Source organism: Heloderma suspectum, chromosome 2 (genome assembly GCF_057233095.1).
Source record: "Heloderma suspectum isolate Gila_16-S chromosome 2, 16-S_ref, whole genome shotgun sequence".
Classification (NCBI taxonomy): domain Eukaryota; kingdom Metazoa; phylum Chordata; class Lepidosauria; order Squamata; family Helodermatidae; genus Heloderma; species Heloderma suspectum.
The window spans coordinates 191,889,920-191,895,625 of record NC_139459.1 but is presented as its reverse complement, the minus strand read 5'-3'; positions in this window follow the sequence as shown (position 1 = coordinate 191,895,625).

Sequence of the window (5,706 nt, the reverse complement as noted above, 5' to 3'; positions counted from 1 at the left end):
GGTACTAAAGGGCAGAGCTCTGCCTGCCTGCCCTGCACCCCGCAAGCTAGCCTGCTGCCCTCTGGAGCAGTGGAGGATATTGTGCTATTACTGATGTTGAAGTGTGGGCAACTGGACCCCCAGCATGAAATGGGGGGGGAGGCACCATCTCCTTCTTTGCCTCAGGCAGCAAAATGTCTTGGCCCAGCCCTGGTTGCCAGCTAAGGCAGAAGGGCCCTGAGTGACGGTGTGGGCTTTTGGAGTGCCTCCTTGATGTGGGCTTAAACCATCAGTTGAAAGTATAGAGAGTGCTGCAGATGTGAGGAGGAAGTAATATAAAAAGCTGGTGGCTGCTGCCTATGGCTCTACCAAGCAGCCTAAGCCAGACATGGTTCTCTGACAGCGTATCAGTCTAAAAACATTTCTCAATATTCCATCCCATTCTCTTAACATTTGATTCCATACCAGAATGACCAAGGAACAGAACCCAGAATGTGGCTATGCGGATGAAGGGGTGAGGCTATGCAAATATACAGCTTGATTCTTAGTGGCTGCACTGGAGTTAATGTGGGATGAGGACCAGATTTGGTTTCTGCCAGTGTTCATGGGGAAGGTCGGGGGGAGCTCCTCTACTTATCTTTTGCAATTGCTGCCTTAGGTTCTATTTTTAGGAGGTGAGGGGAATATAATCTAGTGAAAATTAAGGATAGTTGGGGTGTGGCATAAGAATTTAATTAGGGGTGCAGTCTTATGCGTGTTTCGACAGAAAAAATCCTACAGCTCCCAGCATTCCCCAGCCTCATACTGGGAGTTGTAGGACTAATTTTTCTATCTAAACATGCATAGGATTGCATCTTCAAGCTCTCTGCCTGTGCACACATGATTTGAACACTGGGTTCCACCTAAATGGTGTCACGAGGTCCACCCCTTTCCTTTCTCCTATATACATGAATGGACACTTAGTCATTCCTATGGGGGAAAGTTAAGTGCTGTACTGGCAACAGTCGTGGGAGGGCAAAAATGTGTCTTCCTCTCATATACTGGGCATCCTAGCCCTTTGTAACTGGGGTCCCACAGTGGTGCAATGCGTGCCTCAGATGCATTGTAGTCCCTCCTGTACCATAATTACTGGCAATATACAGCCCTCCTTCCTCATGTACAAATGGAGGGACTATAGCTCTGTAGCAGAGCACCTGGTATGCAAGCAGATGGTTCAGTCCCTGCTGTCTCCAGTTAAAAGGACCAGGAAGCAAGTGAGGGAAAAACCTCCTCTGCCTGACTGGGGAGCCATTGTGAGTCAGAACAGACAATACACAAGAACATGAGAGTAGGGCAATCTACATTACAACTTTAAACTGGTTTCAAACCGGTTTATCTAAAGGGATCCTGCACTTTCATGAGGGTACTGAGAATTCTTTGCTAGAGACCCCTGTCCCCTGCCCAAGCGGCCCCTCTTCCTAGAGCTACAATTCCCAGAATTCCTGTATTTGGTAGCCGTAATTGCTAAAAACAGGTTTGAAACCAGTTTAAAGTTGTAATGTAGATTGCCCCATTATCTAATCCAGCATCCGGTTCTCACAGTAGCCACCCAGATGCCTATGGGAAGGAAATAAGCAGGCCATGAATGCAATCACACCCTCCCGCTCATGTTCCCCAGCAACTGGTGCTTAGAGACATACTGCCTCTAATACTGGATCCTCTGTGAATTTTGCTAATCCCCCTTTAAAGCTGTCCAAGTTGGCAACCATCACTACATCTTGTGGTAGTGGATCCCACAGTTTGACTATGCACTATATGAAGGGCTTTCTTTTGTCTGTCCTGAATTTCCCACCATTCCTCTTCCCAGGTTTTATTATTATGAATGAGGAAGGGAAACCTCTCCCTAACCATGTCTCCATTCTATGCCACATTTTATTCACCTTTATCATGTCACCCCTTACTCATCTTTTCCCCCCCTAAGCTAAAGAGCTCCAAGCATTGTAATCTTTCCTGATAGGGGACTTGTTCCAGCCTATTGATCATTTTGGTTGCCCTTTTCTGTACCTTCTCCAGCTCTACAATATCATTTTTGAGGTGCAGTGACCAAAGCTGTAGACAGTATTCCCAGTATGGCTGCACCATAGATTTGTATAAAGACATCATGATATTAACATTATGATATGAGTTAGATGAACAAATCTCACCTGGTATAAGGGAGGTTTCTGTACATGCATTGCCCATCACAGTGATACCACATTCAACATATACATAAGTAGAAAACTGCTCAGCAAGTCCAATGCTGTCATTTAATTTCAAAAGAGGATGCTTCTCAGAAACAGGAGACATTAGTCAAGAAGAAGTTGGAAAGATGAGTGAAGAGAGTCAAATCCCTCCAAAATGCTTGGAAGTTATTTAACATCATGAGAACAGAAACTACGGTGGAGTATATACATGGATTAGGAAAGGGGACGCCAGTGTGGTTAATGAGCAGAGTCAACGAAGCTACAAAAGGCCACAAAGCTTTCTTCAGAAAAATAAGCAATGAGGAAAGGAAGGAGCACAAACTCAGGCAGTAGAAATGTAAGTTGTCAGGCAAGCAATGTTTTTTTTTTTTAAAGCACGACTATAATCCTGAAAGTACAAAGAACAAGAACCAAAAAAAAATTTTCAGTAATAGGAGTAGTCTTGGCCTAATTATCCACATCCAAAATTGGGAGGGCAGAGTAAAGGTCCCCCTGCCCAACAGCTGCCCACATTTCCCTTGGCAGATCCACCTCACGCTTGAGTACCGGAAATGGTTTTAACCACAACTTTGATTCATTTAAATAAAATGAGCATTCTTGCATCCTGCATATGTGGAGGTACATAGAGATAGAATGTGTCTCCTCATGGCTTACCACGGTTCTGATGCAGAGCTGGAGGGGCCCCTAGCCAGAGCCGTGGGACTGATGCAAGGTGAATTTTCTTCAGGGGCCTTGTCTTGTTTTGTTTTGGGGAGGGATAGCATATTTTTCTAGTTTGCTTCCAGACATCAGCTCTCCCTAGTGTTGGCTTTGTAACATGCATACATACCAAAATCAGCATGCAGGACACCTGAAATCCACAGGAGGACAAAGCCCACCCCTGTGCTAGTGCAGTCATCTCCAAACACAACATTACTCTCCTGGCTAGCTATCAGAATTGTAAGATACAAGATCAGGTGGGGGAGATTCCAGTTTTTTCCCATTAGCACTTTTGATCAGCTATCAAAGTACACATATGTGCGTGAAGGAGTCTTGAGAGGCTAAGGGAGCAATCCTATGCATGTTTAGACAGAAAAGTGTCCTACAACTCCCAGCATGCCCCAGCCAGCTATAGGCATGTGAGTTGTAGGATACTTTTCTGTCTAAACATGCATAGGATTGCACCCTCAGCTGAACTGAGCATGCGCAGAGAGCTTTTCTATAATCCCACACACCGATGTGGCTCAGAAGCAGGTCTCCCAGGTAAGAAGCTTTGGCTTCCAGGCAGAATTAAGCCCTGGCATGTCTCTTTTCAGATATCTCCACAGTCAGCAGGAGTCACAGTCAAGACAACTTCTATGGGCTTCTTCACTCGGAGCTTTTATCCTGCTACTGAGATTGGTTACTCACAGACGTTTGCAGATGCTTTAGATGACGTTGTTAACCTCCAGGGTGTCTCCCGCACTAAATGACCTTTATTCTGTTTTTTAAAAGATCAGAGATAATAAGCATCACTACACCAGCCTAAAATCCAACATTTAAAATGGGGCTTTCTGCTTCCATTTTAAATGCAGGATCACTCCCTTTGCATGTGCTTCCTTTCCCCCCTTATCTGAGTCTTCCATATGTTACATTATATAGCCACTAGATGGTGCTGTTGTCTAACACCTCTTATTGTTAGTTTTCCTCTTTTTAGGAGCAGAACTCAAGCACTGTAATTTGATACCTCATTATCTCCAAACTTTTGAAAAATGGAATAAAGGTCATTTACTGCGGAAGAGACCCTGGAGGTTGATGATGAAATGTCCCCGTGAAGAAGCCCAATGAGCTGTCAAATTACCGCACTTGAATTCCACTTGAATTCCCTCCTAAAAAAGGAAAACCTGTAATAAGCAGAGGTAGACCACAGTGTCATTGAGCAGCTGTATAGGCCTGGCATGCTATGGTCCATGGGGTCACGAAGAGTTGGACACGACTGAACAACAACAACAACATAATGAAACATATGGAAAACTCAGATAAGGGGGGAAAGGAGGAAGGAAGCATGTGTAAAGGAGTCTGTCGTGATCCTGCTTTTAAAACAGAAGCAGAAAGCCCCGTTTTAAATGTGGGATTACTAAGTTGTTGCTTACCTGGATCTAAACAACTGTTCTCCTATTACTATGTCAGTTGCAGAGATTTAATATTTTCCCAGCATTCAAAACTACAATTTGGTATTGCTGGAGAAAGTCAAATTCTTATAGCAATTGATTTGAAAACATTTCATTCTTTTATAATTCTTTTAATTTCTATGTGATTAACAAGTAATGGTTAATAATGTTTTAAAGTTTGTTTAGTCACAAGTACGTGCAATGATCTATTTAGGTTGTAATCCTATACCTACTTTCCTGGGAGTAAGCCCCATTGAACTAAGTGGGACTTCCTGTTGAGTAGACACATATAGGATTGCACTGTTAAAATATTCAGAACAGAGGTTCTCATCATTTCTAGGTAACTTGCATCTAGTGCCTGGTCAAAATGTTTTTGTTTGTTTGGCCTGGCCCTTTAATAACTATGATCATAATAATACATGTTATTTTACCATGCTTTCCAACCAAGGTTGACTCATAAAGTGGCTTACAATTAAAATTCTCTTAAGTTTGTAACGTATTTGCTGTTGTATTGTCGATTTTACTAATAGTGTATAACGTCTTATGATTTTTGTTGAGTGCTTTTATTTACCCTGAAAGCTGTATTGTGAATTCTTCCAGCTCAAAGGCAGAATATAAATACTTTGAATAAACAAATATAAAATAAAACTTGAACCCACACATATGCAAAGGATTTTGTTATAGAGTAGAGGCGTCCTCTACCGTCTACTGAAGCAAGTCGCAACTGCATTTTTATTTTTACCAGAATCCACAGGCAATATTGCATCTTGCAGACCTGCGACCTGGTTATTTCAAATGTTTTTACTCCGCTGCCTCTCTAATCATTCCAATCGATTTCAAGCATAATTAAGACCATAACGGAACCCACACTTAGAAGTGGCTACTGTGGTGATTTCAATTTATTGTGTTGGGGGGTGGCTGTTTTGTAGGGAAGGGAGGAAGGGTCGGAATTTAATGTAAAGCGAAACAGCAACGCTGGGCTCGCCCCCTTTCGGGGATTCGTCCAGCAAACCCTCCACAGGAAGCCTGTCCGCGTCTGTTCTTACGCGGACGAGCCGTGCCCTGTACGAGGTCAAAAGTGCGCGCGCGTACACTTCCCAGTCTTCCTCATAGGCCAGCAGGCGGTGCTATCCCCCGGTTCTGACACGAAAGGGCCTTTGGGAATTGTAGTTTATCTTTAACGCAAGGCTGTACCTCGACGGCCGTTCCGGAGTGCTTACGGTACGTGTTTGGCGTGGTGCATGCTGGGACTTTTTTTTCTTGCGCCCGGCTCGCGTTTCATTTTGGGGCTTGTAGTTCTAAGCCTGGGTATTGAGGTGGGTAGGCTACGTTTAATTGACTTGCTTTCCCATGATGCTGCACGGCAAGGCGCTGTT